Source organism: Rhinopithecus roxellana, chromosome 21 (assembly GCF_007565055.1).
Source record: "Rhinopithecus roxellana isolate Shanxi Qingling chromosome 21, ASM756505v1, whole genome shotgun sequence".
In the NCBI taxonomy this organism is placed as follows: Eukaryota; Metazoa; Chordata; class Mammalia; order Primates; family Cercopithecidae; genus Rhinopithecus; species Rhinopithecus roxellana.
In genome coordinates this window covers 40,007,404-40,030,962 of record NC_044569.1, presented here as the reverse complement: position 1 = coordinate 40,030,962, position 23,559 = coordinate 40,007,404, and the positions used below count along the sequence as shown (strand labels likewise).

General features: G+C 41.2%; 1 protein-coding gene and 1 pseudogene across 3 annotated transcripts in view; both read left to right on the top strand.

The window, feature by feature from the left end:
- YES1 (YES proto-oncogene 1, Src family tyrosine kinase) overlaps positions 1 to 23,559 on the top strand; it is a 93,592-nt gene that overhangs the window by 5,197 nt on the left and 64,836 nt on the right. The window lies entirely within an intron of this gene.
- LOC115895588 lies at positions 10,980 to 11,126 on the top strand (annotated as a pseudogene).

Sequence of the window (23,559 nt, the reverse complement as noted above, 5' to 3'; positions counted from 1 at the left end):
TTTCTTTATCCCTGGTGTAGAAGATGGACATCAGCAGTTGCAAATACATTATCAGCTATATATGGCAATCCCCAGACTGGAAGATGCCATAGGCAAATTTTGCTGCTTCTAAAATGTTGCTCAGCTTATAAATATGCCAAGCAAATAGCAGCAGTCGCATCTTTTCTGTTTTTTTGTTTTGCTTTGTTTTTGAGACAGGATCTCACTCTGTTGCCCAGAGTGGAGTGCAGTGGCGCAGTCACAGCTCACTGCAGCCTTGACCTCCAGGGCCAAGGGATCCTCCCACTTTAGCCTCCTGAGTAGCAGGGACCACAGGTGTGCACCACCATGCCTGGCCTTTTTTTTTTTTTTTTTTTTTTTTGATGGAGTCTCACTCTGTTGCCCAGGCTGGAGTGCAATGGCGTGATCTTGGCTCACGGCAACCTCCGCCTCCCAGGTTGAAGTGATTCTCTTGCCTCATCCTTCCAAGTAGCTGGAATTACAGGCATGCACCACCATGCCTGGCTAATTTTTGTATTTTTAGTAGAGACGGGGTTTCACTGTGTTGGCCAAACTAGAGCATACCTGAGTGATTTTTGAACCTTTTGGAGAGATGGGGTCTCACCATGTTGTCCTGGCTGGTCTCAAACTCCTAGGCTCCAGCGATCCACCTGCCTGGGCCTCCCAAAATGCTGGGATTATAGGCCACCACACCCAGCTACAGCAGCGTCTTGTCCTTGCTTTTACCACTACTATCTACTAAAAATCTGGAGACAATTCCTTTGACTTGTCTTTGGTAATTTGGGGTTTGGCTAATTTGGGATGGAGATTAGAGAGGATTGAGAAAAGTAGTGCTCAAACTTGTATAACCAGAGGAAGGATGAGGTACAGGAAGACCATACATTTGAACATTAAGTACACATCATTATGGCATATACTTAGCAAGACGTTGGTGTTATGACCTCTTTGTGCTCCCACAAAACACTTATGTCAAAACACACCTCTCCTTGCATTGTAATTATTTCTTTCCATGCTTGTCTGTTATTCTTGACCTAGTATTCACTGTGTCAAGGAGCCATTTTATAGCATCTTTGAGAACAGCCCTTACCACAATAAATACTAAATAAATTCTGAATTGTATGTAGGGATGTGGTTCTAGGCAGATTTATATGAATTCACAACTACAGACAAATGTTTTGAATACAGCTCTACTGAAATGTTATAAAACTAGCTTAATGCTTTTTCATAGCTCAAAGTTAATTCTTTAGATTTTTGCTCTCAGGGTTTTATTCTAGAAGGTGATTTTACAAAATAGCTTAAGCAATCCTTCAAACATTAATTTAAAGGTCATTTTGATATTTCTAATATGAACTGAAAATTTGTTGTAGTTGAAGTTAAACTAGTCTCTAGTAAGATTTATTTTAAATAGATATGTTGTACTATTTTAGCGAATAGAAGTCCAAGTTATGCTAAAGACAAATCCTAAATTTTTTTAAAAATGCATTTGGTATCTCATCACAGTAGTGTCAGTCAGTATCGCAATTATGACTTGTTCATATATACCTAGGACAAAAAGAAAATAGTCCTGATTGTCTTGCAGTAATGTGTGTGAAGGAATGCATAATTCATAGGTATACTTTTGCTGGGTTATTGGGGGTGAGGATGGAACAGGAAGTGCTGGGAGGAAAAGGATTGACCACTGAAACTTCAAGATTGTCTGGTTTTCAGCCTCTGTTCCCAACAAAATGTGGATTCTAGGTTTTCTTCAACTGACTTAAGAGGATTTTCACTTCTCTAATTTTTTCATGTAACTTTTCAGTTTCTTAGTGTTAAGTAGAAATTGGGGTGAGGTGGAGAAAGTTAGTGGTGGTTGTTTCCTGGCAAATGTGTTGACTTCTAACTTTTATTCTGATGTGATTAATATTTTTTTTTTTTGTCTCTTTTTTTTTTTCCTTTTTGTGGAGAACGGGGTCTCGCTGTATTACCCAGGCAGGTCTCGAACTCCTGGGCTCAAGCTATCCTCCCGCCTCTGCCTCCCTGAGAGCTGGGATTACAGGCGTGAGCCACCGCGCCCGGCTGATGTGATTAATATTTTACAGATAAGGATACTTTAAAAATAGTAGCAGTCAGACATTTGGAAGGAGCAGAGAAGGCAATATGGTGTTTTAAGGAAAGGACTGGAAGGTAGAGCACTCTCTAGATTTTAGTTTCATTTCTGATGGTGAAGAGCTGTTTAGCCTTGGTCAGTTCAGTAAACTCCCTAGGCCTTAGTTTAGCAATTTGAAACAAAAGGTAGTTGGGCCTGATGGTTTCTAATAGTTTCTCAGCTTTATATAAATGTGTGTTCTGCCACAGTTGAAGTTGTTACAGTATAGTCATGCTCTGCCTAAGGAAGTTGCAGTCCATGATGGTGATCCTCTAAGATTATAGTAGAGCTGCCCTATACAGGTGTACCATTTTTCTTTATACTGTGTAATTACTGATCTGTTCTACATTTAGTTATGTTTAAATACACAAATACTGTGTTACAGTTGCCTGCAGTATTCTTTACAGTTGTCTGCTGTACAGGTTTGTAGCCTGAGAGAAATAGGCCGTACTATATGGCCGAAGGTTGTAGTCAGCTATACCACGTAGGTTTGTGTAAGTACACTCTAGAATGTTCACATAATGTCAGAATTGCCTAATGAGGCATTTCTCAGAATATGTGTTAAGTGATGCATGACTGTATTGATAAAATTTTAAGGAAATGTTTGAGTCTCAATTTTGGAATCAAATTAGCTATAAGGAAAGATTATAAAAAACTTACCCATGGACTTGGCATGGAAGTTTCTCAAGCAAATTGCAGTTATACTAATTAAGCAAACGTTTATTAAACCTATGGTGTGACAAATATGCTAGGTTTTTGTTTTTTTGTTTATTTGGTTTTTTTTGAGTTGGAGTCTCACTCTGTCTCCCAGGCTGGAGTGCAGTGGCTCAGTCTCGGCTCACTACAACCTCAGCCTCCTGGGTTCAAGTGATTCTCCTGCCTCAGCCTCCCAAGTACCTCGGATTACAGGTGTGTGCCACCACACCCGGCTAATTTTTGTGTTTTTAGTAGAGAATGGGGTTTCTTCATGTTGGTCAGGCTGGTCTCCAACTTCCTATCTCAGGTGATCCACCTGCCTTGGCCTCCCAAAGTACCGGGCTTACAGGTATGAGCCACCTCAGCCGGCCTTTTTTTTTTTTTTTTTGAGATGCAGTCTCGGCTCACTGCAACCTCTGCCTCCCGGGTTCAAGCAGTTCTCCCTGCCTCATCCTCCTGAGTAGCTGGGATTACAGGTGTGTGCCACCACACCCAGCTAATTTTCTTATTTTTAGTAGAGATGGGGTTTCACCATGTTGGCCTGGTTGATCTTGAACTGCTGACCTCAGGTGATCTGCCTGCCTTGGCCTCCCAAAGTGTTGGGATTACAGACGTGAGACACTGCGCCCAGCCCAGATTTTTTCATAATAAAATTAGAAAAAAGACTTAATTATTCTGTTGAAGTGAATAGTTATGATGTCAATTAACAAGTAATCGTGGCTGTTTGAATAAAAACTATGCAACATTATATCAGAAAAATAGCCACTATTATCAAAATTTGCACTTAATTTTTTTAATTGACAAAGGTATGGACAACTTGTTCTGGATATTTGTTTTTATACACATACAGTTAATATTTAGAACAAGACAATCATGGCATTGGAAAATGTTTAACTTTTTAAGTTTTGTGAAATAGATTTTCTAAAACAAAGAAACTAAAATTATAGTGTTCCGAAATTTTGTAAGTTGATGTTTTGAAAATTAGAATCTGTAGGCCGGGCACAGTGGCTCACGCCTGTAATCCCAGCACTTTGGGAGGCTGAGGTGGGTGGATCACAAGGTCAGGAGATTGAGACAATCCTGGCTAACATGGTGAAACCCCATCTCTACTAAAAAATACAAAAAATTAACCAGGCGTGGTGGCGGGCGCCTGTAGTCCCAGCTACTTGGGAGGTTGAGGCAGGAGAATGATATGAATCCGGGAGGCGGAGCTTGCAGTGAGCCGAGATTGCACCACTGCACTCCAGCCTGGGTGCGAGAGGGAAACTCTGTCTCAAAAAAAAAAAAAAAAAAATTAGAGTCTGTTTTTCCAGGAAGTCTTTTCTGTAACATAAGCCTTTTGGCCTGATTTCTAGGCAGCCCGTTGGAGTCTTATAAAAGCCTCACAAATAGGTAAAATGTTTTGGTGGTAAAATATTTTCTGACTGATTCTCAGTTTTTGCCTTGTTTTTGTTAACTGCTGAGCTCTTTGATCAAATAAAATATTTGGCCTACAAATGCTCTGATTATGAGGTGGGTGAACCCTGTAGCCTTGCCAGTCACCCTCCTTTCCCACCTTACCGGCTCCTCACTATTTAAAAATCACTGTTTCGAGTTCCCTGTTAGGATACTCAGATTCTCCCTATAAGGCATTGCTGTTAAGCTTAATTTAAGTACAGAAACTTCACTAGGTTTCCCCACCTGCTTGATAGGCTCTGTGAAACCTGCCTCATACTCTAACCCTATAGGACAGTATGAGTTATAGAAAAGCTTCAAAAGATTGGGAGTAATAAACAAAAATAGTAGAAAAGGGTTTGGGAAAATGAGGAGTGTTACAATATGGAGTTTGTAACTTTATCTTCTCTGTCCTTTTTCATTTCCTACCCATTCACTCCTCTTTGGCATTGGGTAGGGAAAGAAGAAAGCCTGTCCTGTAATAGGTACTATGCCACACTTTTATATGCATTATCACATTTGACTTGAATCTTTGAAATGTGTTTCCAAAATACACAGAAAAATTAGGAATGAGATGGGTATTTATTTTTTAATTTTGAGACAGAGTCTCACTCTGTCACCCAGGCTGGAATGCAGTGGCAAAACCTTGGTTCACTGCAACTTCTGCCTCCTAGGCTCAAGTGATCCTCCCACCTTAGTCTCTGAGTAGCTGCTGGGACCACAGTTGTGAGCCACCATGCCCTGCTGATTTTTTGTTTTTAATTTTTAAAATTTAAAATGTCTCACCATGTTGCTCAGACTCGTCTTAAACCCCCTAGGCTCAAGGGATCCCCCCGCCTCAGTCTTCCAGGGTGCTGGGATTACAGGTGTGAGCCACCATGCCTGGCCTGTTTTTTATTTTTATTTTTTTTAGAATAGAGACAGGGTTTCACCATGTTGCCCAGGCTGTCTTGAACTCTAGGCTCAAGCAGTCCACTTGCCTCAACGTCCCGAAGTGCTAGGATTACAGATGTGAGCCACTGTGCTGGATCCCTTGAGGTAGGGATTTAATACAGATGAAGAAACCGAGGATCAGAAAGTATATATAATTGGCTAAGGTCACACAACTAGCAGAACTGGGATTTAAATCTAGGACTGACTACAAGCCTGTTGTGTATGCCATAACTTTTTTAGGAATGAGGAGCAATGATGGAAAGGGAGATTTCTTCTTTTTTCTTCTTCATTAAATAGTGCATTTGAATTGTTGGCAAAGAATGTTCAATTAATACTTTTTTTTTTTTTTTTTTGAGATGGAGTTTCACTCTTGTTGCTCAGGCTGGAGTGCAATGGCGCGATCTCTGCTCACTGCAACCTCTGCCTCCCAGGTTCAAGCGATTCTTCTGCCTCATCCTCCTGAGTAGCTGGGACTACAGGCATGCACCACCATGCCCAGCTTATTATTTGTACTTTTAGTAGAGACGGGGTTTCTCCATGTTGGTCAGGCTGGTCTCGAACTCCCGACCTCAGGTGATCTGCCTTGGCCTCCCAAAGTGCTGGGATTACAGGCATGAGCCACCGCACCCAGCAATACTTTTTAATTATTTTCTTTTCTTTCTTTTTTTTATTTTTATTTATTTATTTTTTTGAGACGGAGTCTCGCTCTGTCACCCAGGCTGGAGTGCAGTGGCCGGATCTCAGCTCACTGCAAGGTCCGCCTCCTGGGTTTACGCCATTCTCCTGCCTCAGCCTCCCGAGTAGCTGGGACTACCGGCACCCGCCACCTCGCCCGGCTAGTTTTTTTTTTGTATTTTTTAGTAGAGACGGGGTTTCACCGTGTTAGCCAGGAAGGTCTCCATCTCCTGACTTTGTGATCTGCCCATCTTGGCCTCCCAAAATGCTGGGATTACAGGCTTGAGCCACCGCGCCCGGCCACTTTTTTTTTTTTATTTTGTTTTTCTTTCTGTTTGCCCAGGCTGGAGTACGGTGGCATGATTATAGCTCATTACAGCCTCGAACTCCTCGGCTCAAGTAATCTTCCTGAGCAGCTGAGACTACAAGCTTGAGCTACTACACCCAGCCTATGCTTTTCTTTTTAATGGAAGTAACTTTGTGGTGCATGTTTTATAATAGACATCAGTTGTTAATTAAGGTCAGATATTAAATATATTCATTAACTGAAAAACGTGTTATTACGCTAACAACTGTAGCAAATGCTGTCTTTTTATAAGTTGGGGTTAGTAATGGAAAATGATGTTCTAAGTCCAAAAACATTCTTCATCTTTTTATAAAATAAGGTGTTTGTTCAGCCAGATTAGCAGAGCATGTTTTCCCAATAAAGTTTCTTTTTTTCCTAAACTTAACTCATCAAAAGAATAAAGAAACATGCAAAAGATGAGTTATTACACTAAACTGTAGCATATGTTGCCCTTTTATAGGTTTGGGTTTGTGAAGTCTATATATTCTCTCTCTTTGTACACATACACACTCTCTATACATATATACACATATATATGGAGTGTGTATTCAAATCTGTCTTCTGCCTCAGAAGCTGGATCAAATTGTTACTGTACAATATTGCCTTTATTTCTACTAATTATGTCATTTATTTCTAGGTGAGTTAGTAGAGATAGATGGAAGGTTGCCTGATGATTCAGTCAACATTTCAGACGTGTTGCGGAAAGACAGCCGTTTTCTTTTTTTTTTTTTTTTTTTTTTTTTTTTGAGATGGAGTCTCGCTCTGTCGCCCAGGCTGGAGTGCAGTGGCCGGATTTCGGCTCACTGCAGGCTCCGCCTCCCGGGTTTACGCCATTCTCCTGCCTCAGCCTCCCGAGTAGCTGGGACTACAGGCGCCGGCCACCTCGCCCGGCTAGTTTTTTTTGTATTTTTTAGTAGGGACGGGGTTTCACTGTAATAGCCAGGATGGTCTCGATCTCCTGACCTCGTGATCTGCCTGTCTCGGCCTCCCAAAGTGCTGGGATTACAGGCTTGAGCCACCGTGCCCGGCCAAGACAGCCGTTGTCTAATTTGCCCTGTCAGTATAATAGCAGTTTCCTACATCTTGGTACAGACTCATCAGCCATTTAAGGCTATACTTCTAGAGGAAGCAAGGTTTCTTCCATACTGGCTTGTTCCTCATTCTTATAGTCTTCTATACTAGTTGGTTCCTATAAATCATTTTTTTGAGACAGAGTGTCACCCTGTCTCCCAGGCTGGAGTCCAGTGGCACAATCACCGTTCACTGCAGCCTCTTCTTCCTAAGCTCAAGCAATGCAGTCACCTCAGCCTCCCCAGTAGCTGCGACCACAAGTGTGCACCACTATGCCTGGCTAATTTTATTTAATTTTTATTTTGTTATTTTTATATTTTTTTGAGACAGAATCTCTCTCTGTCGCCAGGCTGGAATGCTGTGGCATGATCTCAGCTCACTGAGATCTCACATGATCTCCAACTCCCCGGTTCAAGCGATTCTCCTGCCTCAGCCTCCTGAGTAGCTGGGATTACAGGCAGACACCACCATGCCCAGCTAATTTTTGTATTTTTAGTCGAGATGGAGTTCCACCATGTTGGCCAGGATGGTCTCAATCTCCTGACCTCGCGATCCGCCCACCTCAGCCTCCCAAAGTGCTGGGATTACAGTCGTGAGCCACTGCGCCCGGCCTTTGTTTATATTTTTCCAGAGACAGGGCATTCCTGTGTTGCCCAGGCTGGTCTCAAACTCCTGAGTTTGATCCTCCCCAACCTTGGCCTTCCAGAGTGCTGAGATTATAGGCATGAGCCACCACCTCCAGCCTTGTAACTGTTATTGTTATATGAACATCACTGTCTGAAAGAGGAGTCTCATCTAAAGCTACCAGTGGAAATTTTATTTGCCACTCTCTTGCCACTGTGTCAAGTTCTTACGTTAACAATAATTTCCTTCACCATCTTAGTAGCCTTTTCTTCTTTGACTTCCTTTTATTTCTCCAATTGTATCTAAGAATGTACCCTTTGTCCTCCCTAATAAGCTGAAACATTGTTTTCTAGCGGGAATACTAGCTTAATTTTTGTAGCATTATTATCCAGCAAAGAATATCTACAGTACAACTCCTTAACATGTTAACTCTAACAGTTTATTACTGCCCGTGTTTATTAAGTCTTTACATGAAGGTTGGCAGATAGGCTTGGAACTGCTAACTCCAAATGCTGCTACTGGAATGTAAGCTCTGTGAGGGTGGGGATCTTAGTTTTGGTTACTAAAGTTGTTCCAAGCACATAGAACAATCACACATAGACATTTATTAAATATTTTTGATTGTAGGAACATGCAACAGTCAGCTGGCATTGTCTGCTTATCATGGGCCTGAGAGAAAGAAGTAACAAGTAGTTCTTCACTAAAAGCTCATGCAGTAACCACAAATGTTTTTGACTCAAGACTCTTTGAAGTGGTAGACTTGTGCTAAACTAGTATCATTAATGCTCAGGATGAATTTCAAATAAGCATTCTACTTGAGTCTGATGGAGAAACTAAAGTTTGATTCAGTTTAATAGCTTGTAAATGTTAAAGAGCACTATTTAACCTAAGCATATTCACCCACTTACAATATAGGAGTTCTGTTTCTTTATATCATATTCTGTAAATATATATCCAACAACCATACTTCTTTTTTTGTTTTTTGTTTTTGTTTGTTTGTTTTGAGACAGAGTCTCGTTCTGTAGCCCAGGCTGGAGTGCAGTAGCACGATCTCTGCTCATTGCAACCTCTGCCTCCTGGGTTCAAGTGATCCTCCCACCTCAGCCTCCCAAGTAGCTGGGATTACAGGTGTATGCCACCATGCCCAGTTAATTTTTATATTTGTATTTGTATTTTTTATTTTTAAATTAAATTTTTTTTTGAAATGGGGTCTTGCTCTGTTGCCCAGGCTGGAGTGCAGTGGCACGATCTCAGCTCACTGTTACCTCCACCTCCCAGGTTCAAGCGATTCTCCTGCCTCAGCCTCCTGAGTCCCTCAGATTACAGGTGTGCACCACCTTGCCTGGCTACTGTTTGTATTTTTAGTAGAGATGGGTTTCACCATGTTGGTCAGGCTGGTCTCAAACTCCTGACCTCAAGTGATCCATCCACCTCGGCCTCCCAGAGTGCTGGGATTACAGGCATGAGCCACCATGCCCAGCCTCGCAACTGTACTTCCTAAAAACTCTGGCACACATCAGTTCCTCTTACTTTACATTGCAAGTCATACGGATTTATCTGAGTGTAAGGAGAGCTGGAAAAAATAGTTCCTAGCAGGTCAGCCACCTCCCAGTGAGGACTGTATACCGTAGAAGGGGAGAATGAATTTTGGAAGAACAGGTAGTTATCTCTGTCACAGAAGGGGATGAAAAGTACAGTAGTTACACAAGTTAGACATCTGTATGGAAAATACTATGGTTGTACAAATGTGGTTAGAATATTTGAAAGGTATGGGCATTGATGGTATCTTAATTCAGGTTGCAGTATTGGTATAAAGCAAACTGGTTAGTCCAACAGCTTCTGGAAATGTGTTTCTTTTTTTTTTTTTGAGACGGAGTCTCGCTCTGTCACCCAGGCTGGAGTGCAGTGGCCAGATCTCAGCTCACTGCAAGCTCCGCCTCCCGGGTTCACGCCATTCTCCTGCCTCAGCCTCCCGAGTAGCTGGGACTACAGGCGCCCGCCACCTCGCCCGGCTAGTTTTTTTTTTTTTTGTATTTTTTAGTAGAGACGGGGTTTCACCATGTTAGCCAGGATGGTCTCGATCTTCTGACCTCGTGATCCGCCCGTCTCGGCCTCCCAAAGTGCTGGGATTACAGGCTTGAGCCACCGCACCCGGCCTGGAAATGTGTTTCTTAAAGCAGAGCATCTGACTAATTTAATTTTATATTTGAGGTGGTAAGCTATTAAGATATTTGCTATTTTGAACTTAATTAGGATCAATAGAAAAAAAAAAAAGCTAGTGATATGTAAATTCTAGAAAGAACCTTTGCAGATAGGAGCCGTGTCATCTTGAGTTTATATTAAAAGTAGCAGGAAAGAGAGTTCTGGATTTTAAGATGTGTGCACTAGACTTTAGGAAACATTGGAAAACCAGTAAGAGTGAGGCTTAAAATTCTGACAGTGTACCCCCTGAAGGAGTGAAAGTCTTAAAATGCCCCAGACTTCTTATATGAAAGATTAGGAAGCACACTGGTGGAGGGAGGGGGTCAGAGTAGAACAAGTATTATATGTCCATTTACATAGCACTTCTAGTGATTGAGAAAAGATACTAATTAGCCATATCAAAGAATTCCGTGGGGGTAGTAGCAGGTAGAAATTAGGGTGGAGCTAAAGTGGCTCCCCTGCGCATCTTCTCACCATCTCCCCTTTTCCCCCACCCCACCCCATCATCACTCCAGCTGGGTCTTAGTTTTTGTTTTATTTTGTTTTTGTTTAAATGCATAAACTAAGTCAGAAGGAGAAACTCATGACAAATGTCAAGTAGAAGAGAGGGTTGTGAACCTCTTAGGATGTTGTCGGATGATGAATAGGATTTTTATAATGACTGATGTTTCAGAAAAGGGAAAACAATATTGATGATTCTTAGAGATAAATTTATAGCAAGAGTAAGAAGTCATGAATCTACAGTTCAGGAGACTTGAAATAATAGGTGACACAGAACACATAGTGTATCTCCTTTTTATCTTCTCGTTTCTGTAACAAGAAGTTGCTCTTTAAATTAGAAAAACTAGAACAAACAAAAAGAAAATAGACAGTACACTTATCTGGCAGGGTAGATACCATGATCATGAAGGTGGTTCCCAGAGTGAGGCTCATCCATTGCACTCTGGTTGTGCTGACCCCTGTGATTTCCTCAAATGCAGAATTTTTAGTAGTGAGGGACTGTGTTCGTGCTTTTCCCATCATTTTTTTGTCATAAGAGATCATAGTGTGAAGTTTATAATATTAAAAACAAATAAATAATAAGAAAATAGTAAGATGCATGTAGCTTTACATGATTTCATGTCTCTAGGTCTAGAAGAATTCCAAGGTTCTGAAAGATATTTCTGATACTTCCAGGGCCCTACCAGTAAGAGAGAAATCATGGAGACAGGTAGATATCTTAGAAAAATGATTAGATGTTGCCTTAAAAGGTGAATATTAATAAATGCAGACACTGAAAGTTGCCTTTGATTCCTGACAAAGTTTTTAAAAAGTTTGTTAAACAGATGTTTGGTATCATTTTGAAGCAATTTGAAGATTATAAAGAAGTAATTTTTAACAGTTGTTGAGAAGTGCTTTATTGAACTGCCTTGCCTCTGGAGTTTGAGTAAATGCTGCATATAGGTCATTGTCAGTGGTACTTTCTTGTGTTGGTGAGTGGTCAGATCTCATAAGCTTAGTTTCCTTCTAACAATAAGGTTCGGTGATTGCTTTTCTACCTGTGTTTTGTTTTTGTTTTCCTCTTTCCATAATAAAGTGTTCTAATGGCATGATAGGTGTTGCTTTTTCTTTTGGTGATAAACAGAGCCACAGCTGTTAGCAGGTTTAAAGCTCTTTCTATATTTTCTCATTTTTTTTTAGGGGGATTGATAGAACATCGTGTTTTTTTTGTTTGTTTGTTTGTTTTTTTTTGAGGCGGAGTCTCGCTGTCTCCCAGGCTGGAGTGCAGTGACCGGATCTCGGCTCACTGCAACCTCTGCCTCCCGGGTTTACGCCATTCTCCTGCCTCAGCCTCCCGAGTAGCTGGGACTACAGGCGCCCGCCACCTCGCCCGGCTAGTTTTTTGTATTTTTTTAGTAGAGACGGGGTTTCACCATGTTAGCCAGGATGGTCTCGATCTCCTGACCTCGTGATCCGCCCGTCTCAGCCTCCCAAAGTGCTGGGATTAGAGGCTTGAGCCACCGCGCCTGGCCCCCAGAACATCGTTTTATTTTTGTTAGTTATATATATGAATAAAGATATCTTAAAATTATTTTCATTTGCTTTTTCGATTGAAGGCTACTATGCATCTCTCCTTGTGGTGAACTGCTTGCTCATAACCTTTGCCAGTTTTACTATTGGCTTATTTGTCTTTTTCTTATAAATTTTTAGGGACTCTTCAATATATTACAGATATTCTTTGTCTTTATGTTGTAAAGACTTTTCCATGTCTGTGCATAGTGTTCCTTCTATAACCTTTGGATTTTGTGTTTCAAGAATGTTTTCTCCACTTGAAGATGATGTTAAAAATGCTACCTACAGGTTTTTGTTTTGTTTTGTCTTGCAAGTCATTTAGCTCTTTACTCTGGATTTTATGTGTATTGTGAGGTAATTTTTTCTTTCCTCAGATGATACACCTCACTACTGCTAGTTATTAAATTTGTCTTCACACTGGTGCAAAATGCCACCTTTTAGCATTTACAAATTCTTTTTACTCTTGGACCTGTTTCTGGGCTCTTTTTGAGGGATTTAATTGTTTGTTTATTTTTTGAGACGGAGTCTTGCTGTCACCCAGGCTGGAGTGCAGTGGTGCCTTCTCAGCTCAATGCAACCTCCACCTCCCGGTTCAAGTGCTTCTCCTGTCTCAGCCTCCTGAGTAGCTGAGACTACAGATGCCTGCCACCACACCCGGCTAGTTTTTGTATTTTTAGTAGAGACAGGTTTCACTTTGTTGGCCAGGCTGGTCTTGAGCTCCTGACCTTGTGATCTGCCCACCTCGGTCTCCCAAAGTGCTGGGATTACCAGGGTGAGCCTCTGCACCCGGCCTAATTGTTTATTTCTATGCCTATACCACATATCTTGATGCTGCTGATTATAACCATGATAACAGCAACTAATGTGTATTGATAATTGACTGTGTGACAGTGCCTGTGATAAATACTTTAACATATTTACTAACTCATTTCTCACAGAGCCGTCAAGAGTTAAGTATTCTTGATATCTTTAGTTTTATAGATAAACAGACTTCAAGAGGTTAAATTTACTTAAATTACAAGGTAGGACTATAACCTAACTTTGTAACTCCAGAGCCTAGACTCTTTTTTTTTTTTTTTTTTTTTTTTTTTTGAGATGGAGTCGCACTCTGTCGCCCAGGCTAGAGTGCAGTGGGGCAATCTTGGCTCTGCAGGTTCCACCTCCCTGGTTCACACCATTCTCCTGCCTCAGGCCCCTTCTCCCCCCTTCCCCCGAGTAGCTGGGACTACCCGAGTAGCTGGGACTACAGGCACCCACCACCACGCCCGGCTAAGTTTTTGTATTTTTAATAGAGACGGAGTTTCACGTGTTAGCCAGGATGGTCTCCATCTCCTGACCTCGTGATCCGCCCACCTCAGCTTCCCAAAGTGCTGGGACTCAGACGTGAGCCACGGCGCCGGCCCAGAGCCTATACTCTTAACCATGAGGTTGTGATTCCTAGAAGGAAAATTTCCTGTTTTCCTTTTCAAAACTTTCTCAGCTATTCGTATACATTTACTTTTTCATATGAACTTCCTTGTGATTTTGATTTAATGTTATGTAGATTTATATAGGAAGGATGGGCATCTTTATAATATACCTTCTAAAAATAAGTGATGTGTTTATTTTTTGAGATTGTCTTTTATATCCCAGTTTTATTTTCTTACATAGACTCTGAACTTTTGTTGTACTTACTCATCGGTCGTGTGTGTGTGTGTGTGTGTGTGTGTGTTTTAATTTTAAGTTCTGGGATACATGTGCTGAACGTGCAGGTTTGTTACATGAGTATACATGTGCCATGGTAGTTTGCTGCACCTGTCAACCCGTCATCTAGTTTTTAAGCCCCGCATGCATTAAGTATTTGTCCTAATGCTCCCCCTCCTCCTTCCCCCACCCCCCGACAGGCCCCCGTGTGTGATATACCCCTCCCTGTGTCCATGTGTTCTCGTTGTTCAACTCCCACTTATGAGTGAGAACATACGGTGTTTGATTTTCTGTTCCTGTGTTAGTTTGCTGAGGATGATGATTTCCAACTTCATCCATGTCCCTGCAGAAGACATGAACTCCTTCTTTTTTTATGGCTACATAGTATTCCATGGTGTATAGGTGCCACATTTTCTTTATCCAGTCTATCATTGATGGGGATTTGGGTTGGTTCCAAGTCTTTGCTGTTGAAAATAGCGCTGCAAGTTTATTTAGAAATAATTTCAAAGTTACAGAAAAGTTGCAAGAGTAGCACAAAGAACTCCTGGATACCCTCCACCCAGATTTACCAGTTGTTAACATTTTGTTACCTTTCCTTTATGGTTCCCTCCTTGGGTATGTGTGTCCCCGCTACCACCATTTGAAAGTTAATTGCAAACATCATGTCTCAGTACCCTTAAATATTTTGATATGTATTTCCTAAAACAAGGATATTTTCTTATACAATTGCAGTACAGTTACTGAATTCAAGTTCAGTATCAGTATAATACAGTTACCTAATTTCCAGTTGCGAATTCAGTTATGTTCCCCAAAAGGGTGCTAACCCTCGGTACCTGTGAATGTGGCCTTATTTGGAAATAGCATCCTTTGGGAGGCCAAGGCAGGCAGATCACGAGGTCAGTAGATTGAGACCATCCTGGCTAATACGGTGAGACATTGTCTATATTAAAAATACAAAAATTAGTCAGGCGTGGTGGCATGCGCCTGTAGTTCCAGCAACTTGGGAGGCTGAGGCAGGAGAATCACTTGAACCCAGAGGGCGAGGTTGCAGTGACCCAAGATTGTGGCCACTCCACTCCAGCCTGGGTGACAGAGCGAGACTCCGTCTCAAAAAACAAAACAAAACAAAAACCAAAAACCCACATGTGAAGACAGACACCCGGAGGGAGTGCCTTGTGACAGCAGAGGCAGAAATTGATGGGATGCACCTGTAAGCCGGGAGCACAAAGAATTGCCAGCTACCATCGGAAACTAGGAGGAGGCAAGGAAGAATGGTATCCAGAGTTTCAGGGGGAGCTTAGCCCTGCTGACACTTTAATTTTGGACATCCTGCCTCCAGAACTATGAGATAATTTGTTGTTTTAAGCCATTTTTTCTACAGCAGCCCTAGGAGGGAACAGTAAAGGAAACGTGGCAAGGAAAGTAATACAATAGTTCATACATTTTTCCATTTGTCCTAATAATATTCTTTATAACAAAAATCCAAAATCCAATCTAGAAATACATGTTGCATTTAGTTGTCATGTTTCTTTAGTCTCCTTTAATCTGAACAGTTCTTCAGTCTTTATCTTTCGTGACATTGATTTTTTTTAAAGTTAGACTACTGGTTTTGTATAGTGTACATCAATAAGTTTTTGTTTGATGTTTCCTCATGATTTGATTTAGATTATGAATTTGAGGCAGGAGTACCACATAAAGGCTATTATGTTCTTCAGAGTACAAGACATCAGGAGGCACGCTGTGTTAGTCTATCCTACTATTGGCAATATTAACTTTGATTACTTAGTTCAGTGGTATCTGTCAGGTTTCTTCATAAAATGAGCTTTTTTCTGTTTTTAATAAACTATACATAAGGAAATAGTTTTTGCTTCCATTGATGATTCCTTGGCTGAATTAATTATTGCAGTAAGAGTTGTAAAATAATACTTTTCTAGCTCTCTTATTCCAAGTTTAGTAGTTGGGATTCTGTAAGAGAGAACCTTCCTATTATTATTTATTTATTAGAGTGACTTATGGGTTATCTTAGTCAACTAGTTGTAATCTGTTAGTGTCACCTTTTTTTTTTGATTCTCAAATTCTATATTTGGTCAGCAAGAGCCCCTTCAAATGAGTTCCCTTGTACTTTTGATAGGTCCCTATCATTTATTGAGTACTACTTGATAACTATTTTTGGTATATTACAAAACTACTTAATATATTTTTTTACCTGCCCTATGGAAATCTGTGTCTGATAGCTTTTCAGTTAGTTCTCTTACTTTTTTTGTGTAAGGGATCATGTAGATCAGACACAGTAGCTCACACCTGTAATCCCAGTGCTTTGGGAGACTGAGGCGGGAGGATCACTTGAGTCCGGGAGTTTGAGACCAGTCTGAGCAATTTAGTGAGACCCCATCTCTGCAGAAAATTAAAAAATTAGGTGGGTGTGGCGGCAGATGCCTGTAGCCCTAGCTACTCAGGAGGCTGAGATGGGAGGATTGCTTAAGACCAGGAGTTCGAGGCTGTAGGGAGCTATGATATGCTACTGCACTTTAGCCTGGATGACAGAGTGAAACCTCATTTCAAGTAATAATTATAATGGCCGGGCACGGTGGCTCACGCCTGTAATCCCAGCACTTTGGGAGGCTAAGGGGGCTGGATAATGAGGTCTGGAGTTTGAGATCATCCTGGCCAACATGGTGAAACCCCATCTCTACTAAAAATACAAAAAATGAGCCGGGCGTGGTGGCGGGCGCCTGTAGTCCCAGCTACTCAGGGGACTGAGGCAGGAGTATCACTTGAACCCGGGAGGCGGAGGTCGAGCCCAGATTGCACCACTGCATCCAGCCTGGTGACATAGTGTATCACTTGAACCCGGGAGGCGGAGGTTGAGCCCCGATTGCACCACTGCATCCAGCCTGGTGACATAGTGTATCACTTGAACCCGGGAGGTGGAGGTTGAGCCCAGATTGCACCACTGCATCCAGCCTGGTGACATCCAGCCTGGAGACTGTCTCAAAGAAAAAAAATTAATAATTATAATGAACGTTAAGACTCGTTCTGGTGTTTGCCATTAAGCTGTGATGCCAGAGTTGACTTGAACTTGGGCTATAGATATATAATACTATGGAAGGATTCCTCTATTTTTAGTTCATAAGAGTTATTAAAAAGTAGTGGTGGGTGTTGATTTAAGCTTTTTTTCCCCTTGGCTTTTATTGAAATAAATAGCTTTTTTTTTTCTTTCATTTTTAAATTTTTTTTTAAAATAGAGACAAGGTCTGGCTATATTGCCCAGGCTGATCTTGAACTCCTGGCCTCAAGCAATTCTCCCTTCTCAGCCTTCCAAAGTGCTGGGATTACAGATTTGAGCCACTGCACCTGGCGGCAGCAGCTGCTCCTGCTCCTGCTGCTCCTCCTCCTCCTCTTCTTCCTCTTCTTCCTCCTCCTCCCCCACCCTTTTATTTATGTATGTGTATAAAGAGGTGGGGTCTCACTGTGTTTCTGAGGCTGGAGAATAGTGCTGTTCACAGGCATGATTATGGCACTCTACAGCCTTGAATTCCTGGCCTTCTGCCTCAGCCTCCAGAGTAGCTGGGGCTACAGATATGTGCAGCTGCACCTGACTTCCTTATTTTTCATTTTATTTTTTTTAACCCAAACCCAAAATGGTCAATATGGCTTCTTTGTTTGTTTGTTTTTCGAGATGAAGTCTCGCTCTGTCATGCAGTCTGGGGTACAGTGGCACAATCTCAGCTCACTGCACCCTCTGCCTCCCAGGTTGAAACAATTCTCCCACCTCAGCCTCTGGAGTAGCTGGAATTACAGGCACGCACCACCACACTTGGCTAAACTACCTTATTTTTTAATATGGTGAATTAATATTATTAATAGACCCTAAATAGTGTCTTTTATGTAAGAATAGTGTATTCTTACATCCTGAGAATACACTATTTTTTTTAGTAGAAAAACATATAATAGTGGTTACGAACACTCTCCAGTATAATAGATGAGCACTTGAAATGTGGCTAGTCCAAATTGAGATGTACTGTAAGTGTAAAATACACACCCGATTTCAAGTAGCTGGCCTCACAGGCATGTGCCAACCCCCCAGCTAATTTTTGTATTTTTAGTAGAGTCGGGGTTTCACCATGTTGGCCAGGCGTTTTCAAACTCCTGACCTCAAGTGATCCACCTGCCTCAGCCTCCCAAAGTGCTGGGATTACAGGCGTGAACCACCACGCCTGGCGCAATACACACCAGATTTTAATATGGAAAAGAATGTAGAATAATTCAACTATTAAATATTAATTGCATGTTGATAACATTTTTGATACAGTAAGTTAAATAAGATACTAAAATTAATCTCTTTTTGTTTTACCTTTTTAAATGTGGCTAGTGGAAAATTTAAAATTGCATATGTGGCTTGTATTTGTGGTTCACATTATTTCTATTGGATAGTACTGTTCTGGAGCTAAATTGCCTGAGAGCATCTTTGACCTTAGACTAGTTACCTAATCTGTGTGCCTTAGTTTCCTCATGTTTAAGGGGTGAGTAAAAATAGTCCTTAACTGAAAGGGTGGTTGTAAGGATTAAATGGGTTAGTACATGCAAGCGTACTTAGGATAGTATTTAGCACATAGCAGCCACCTAATATTATCTGTTACTATTCTTAATAAGAATGCAGGCTGCACGACGCCTCGGACCTTGTTTTGTTCAGTTGCATCTCTACTTTCTAGATTTACTTTTTTTTTTTTTCCTTCAAGTTTCACTCTTGTTGGCCAGGCTGGAGTGTAATGGCGCAATCTTGGCTCACTGCAACCTCCGCCTCCTGGGCTCAGGTGATTCTCCCACCTCAGCCTCCTGAGAAGCCGGGATTACAAACACGCACCACCATGCCTGGCTAATTTTTTTTTTTTTTTTTTTTTTTAGACGGAGTCTGGCTCTGTCGCCCAGGCTGGAGTGCAGTGGCCGGATCTCAGCTCACTGCAAGCTCCACCTCCCGGGTTCACGCCATTCTGCTGCCTCAGCCTCCCGAGTAGCTGGGACTACAGGCACCGCCACCTCGCCTGGCTAGTTTTTTGTATTTTTTAGTAGAGACGGGGTTTCACCGTGTTAGCCAGGATGGTCTCGATCTCCTGACCTCGTGATCCACCCGTCTCGGCCTCCCAAAGTGCTAGGATTACAGGCTTGAGCCACCACGCCCGGCCTAATTTTTGTATTTTTAATAGAGACGGGGTTTCACCATGTTGGCCAGGCTGGTATCGAACTCTTGACCTCAGGTGATCCACCTGCCTTGGCCTTCCAAAATGCTGGGATTATAGGCGTGAGCCACTGTGCCCAGCCTAGACTTTCAAAAAATATTTTTTTGAATTAATGAATGAATGTGGAGAATTTCTGAGAAACCTAGGTAACAGTTGGGAAGGAGCTCTTTTGATAACCCCAGATGTCTGTTGGAAGGATACTACAACCAAGAAAGCATCCTGTAATACCCATGAAATACATAATATTTGTGCTATTCTGGTAGTTTTTTAAAACAAGATTTAAACTATTTTAATAGTTATTGCTTTATTTATGTCTCCTATCTTTTAACTGAGTTATTTTTATTAATCTGCATTTGCCTAGTTAGCCATTTTATCTAGTTCTGAAAGCTTTATTGGCAGGAGTTATACAAAGTTACCACTTTCTTTTTAAATCATCTGTGGCTCTAGTACCCTTCTCATACCTAATACTGTTTACTCTCCCTTTGTGTTTCCTGTTTATGATGAAATCTAGTGATTTACCTGTTTCATCGATGTTTATTTGTAAATTATACTGGAATTTTTTGTTACAGTAAGAGTAAATTAAAAGAAAAGGTAATGAATTAGAAATGAGAAACAGAAATCTCAGTATGATTTACAAATAAAAATTCTTTTGGGAGGTGGGAGGTTCCACCCCCACCCCCAACCCCAAGACAGAGTTTTGCTCTTGTTGCCCAGACTGAAGTTCAATGACCCCATCTCGGCTCATTGCAACCTCCGCTTCCTGGGTTCAAGCAATTCTCCTGCCTCAGCCTCCCAAATAGCTGGAGTTACAGGCGTGTGCCACTGCACCTGGCTAATTTTTGTATTTTTAGTAGAGACAGGATTTCACCACGTTGGCCAGGATCGTCTCAAACTCCTGACCTCAGGTGATCCACCTGCCTCGGTCTCCCAGAGTGCTGGGATTACAGGCATGAGCCACTGCATTCAGCTGAGAGTCTCTTTTGTTTATTTTATTTTTATGAGACGGAGTTTCACTCTTGTTGCCCAGGCTGGAGTGCAATGGCACAATCTCAGCTCACTGCAACTTTCACCTCCCTGGTTCAAGCATTTCTCTTGCCTCAGCCTCCAAGTAGCTGAGATTACAGTCTTGTGCCACCATGCCCCGCTAATTTTTTGTATTTCATGGAGACAGGGTTCTACCACGTTGGTCAGGCTGGTCTTAAACTTCTGACCTCAGGTGATCTACCTGCCTCGGCCTCCCAAAGTACTGGGATTGCAGGCTTGAACCACTGCACCTGGCCATTTTTTTTAGATTGTGAATTCCCCTAATTTTGTTTCCTCCTAAATTGCTCAATTCATTTGTTTATGTTATTTCCCTTTTAGTAACAGGTATGTAGAGCTCTGAATTTTGCTCTGAATACAACCTTTGCTGTAGTTCATTCATGTAGAAAGTTGTTGGGGTTTTTTGCTTGTTTTGGGGGGTTTTTGTTTTTGTTTTGAGACAGAGTCTTGCTCTGTTGCCCAGGCTGAAGTGCAGTGGCATAGTCACGATTCATTGCAGCCTTGACCTCCTGAGCTCAAGTGATCCTCCTACCTTTGCCTCTCAAGTAGCTGGGATTACATGCCTGTACTACCACACTTGGCTACTTTTTAAATTTTTTGTAGAGATAGGATCTCCCTATGTTGCCCAGGCTGATCTTGAACTCCTGGGTTCAAACCATCCTCCCACCTCAGCCTCCCAAAGTGTTGGGATTACATGCATGAATCACCATGCCTCGCAAGGTTGTTCTTTTTGAATTGCGGGGTTTGTTCTCTTTTTGACATAAGTATGTTGGGTCATGAATATTTTAATATAGTCATCTCACTTAAGAAAACTTTGAAAAAATACCTTGTATACCATTTCCTTAGATTTTATAGCATATATTCTGTTATCAGTACTCAATAAATGCTAAACAACAGTGTGGAAAATTGTTTCCAATCAGAAGCAACTAAAGCATGTGTAGGTAAGTTCATGGAATTTAAAATATCCATTCTCAAAACTAATGTTATAAAATGGGGGCCATAATATGATAAATCTTTATATAATTAAGTTCAACAAACTTGTTTACATGCTCTGAGCAAGCAAATACTTCTCATACTGTTTTTGTTTGTTTGAGACAGTCTCTGGCTCTGTCACCCAGGCTGGAGTGCAGTGGAGAGATCTTGGTTCACTGCAACCTCTGCCTCCTGGGTTCTAGCGATTCTCATGCCTCAACCTCCCAAGTAGCTGGCACTACAGGCGCACACCACCACCCCTGGCTAATTTTTAAAAAAATATTTTTAGTAGAGACAGGGTTTCACCAAGTTGGCCAAGCCAGTCTCAAACTCCTGGCCTCAAGTGATCTGTCCACCTTGGCCTCGCAAAGTGCTGGGATTACAGGCGTGAGCCACTGCGCCTAGCCCTAATACTGTTTTAAGAGCACAAAGTAGTATCAGGATTACAAAAATTCTTAATGTTGTTGCATTCTAAAATAGTTTTCCCCAGAATATTTGTGCCTTTCTAGATGGAAACTTCCATACCTGTACATGCTAAACTTTGAAAATCAAAAGGTTTTATTTTTTAATGAAACTTAAAAATTTTTAACATGTATACACATCGTTATTATGTACATATTTTAAGCAATGATTTTAGGGTTAAAATAGTGTAGCCAGAAGTAAGCAATATTTCAGAAATATGAAGTTCTGGCTTTTAATTTTTAGGTCATCCTAAGGAATGAAAAACTGAATATAAATGGTCATTTTATAGCCCATACTAAAAGGCTCCCGCATGTAATATGAAAATGGAAAGAAAGGAAACATCAACTTTTTTGAATCAAAAACTTTGTATCTCTTTTTAATATACCACCTTTATTGAACTAGAATAAAACCATTCATGCTATTTCCATATTAATTTTTTTACTTCATTATTTTACTCCAAAAAGCCAAAGGAGGCAAGTTCATATGGTTGGGAGATTCAACATGTAAATGGATGTGAAGAGTCAAAATATAAATACGAGGAATGTCTGGAAACAGTCAGTATGCATCCTGCCTTTCTCATGTACCTGCTGTTTTCTTGTCACCCAGCGTTGATGCCTTACCTGGACATTTCGAGGCTAGAACAGTTGTTGAACTCCAAAGCATTAGTAAGTCTTCACAGCTTAAAAGGAGATGCACATAAGTAGTAAATTAATTTGATATATGTTGATCTATGGATTAATATGTCTTTTTAAATCCCCGTTCTCTTCATTAAAAAATAGATTCAAACATTAATTTTTGATCAGTATTTATCATTTGGGTCAGGTTCTAAATGTTGATGGGGAAAAGAATTGATAATTCAACAGAATTTTTTTTTTTTTTTTTGCGACAGATTGTCACTCTGTTGCCCAGGCTGAAGTGCAGTGGCGTGATTTCGGCTCACTGCAGCCTCTGCCTCCCAGGTTAAATTGATTCTTCTGCCTCAGCCTCTGGAGTAGCTGGAGTTACAGGCAGGCACCACCACGCCCAGCTAATCTTCGTATTTTTTGTAGAGATGGGGTTTTGCCATGTTGGCCAGGATGGTCTCAAACTCCTGACCTTCAGTGATCCACCTGGCTTGGCCTCCCAAAGTGCTGGGATTACAGGTGTGAGCCACCGTGCCCAGCCCAACAAATTTTTTTTAAAGACAGTATGTATCAGCTGGGCACGGTGGCACATGCCTGTAATCCCAGCACTTTGGGAGGCCAAAGCAGGAGGATCACCTGAGGTCAGGAGTTCGAGACCAGCCTGATCAATATGGTGAAACCCATCTCTATTAAAAATACAAAAATTAGCCGGGCTTGGTGGTGGGCGCCTGTAGTCCCAGCTACTCTGGAGGCTGAAGCAAGAGAATTGCTTGAACCCTGGAGGTGGAGGGTGCGGTGAGCCGAGATTGTGCCACTGCACTCCTTCAGCCTGGGCAACAGAGCGAAACTCGGTCTCAAAAAAAAAAAAAAAAAAAGTATATCACAGTGTTTTAAAAAACATAATTTTGGCTATCTTTTCTATCAGTATGTTCATATACAGTCAGTTGTCATTATTTGTGCTAGTTGTGTTCTATAAGATGATCATGAACACTAACTTATCAAAGCCTGAACCATTCCTCCTAGAGCGAATACAGGGTTACGTTCCTATGAACTTTTTTAAAGAAATCATACAACCTTGTTATATGTGTGTTTTTGTTCAAAGATGCCTTATATATATTAAAATGTAAATCGATGAAGTCCTTCAGAACATGCAGGTATATTTGACTTTATGGTAGAGATATGGTCCTTGGAGCTTGACCATATAAAAACTTGATGTGCAGCAAATCCTATTTTCCCATACATTCTTATTCAAGTGGCTCTTAGTTTCCTGTTTCCAAGTGGAAACAATAGCAGTTGCTAAATAATGCAGAAATTGATATTATCAATTTTTATTGCCACCCTGAACTGATACGGTATTAATTTTAGTAAGCAGGTGAATTCATA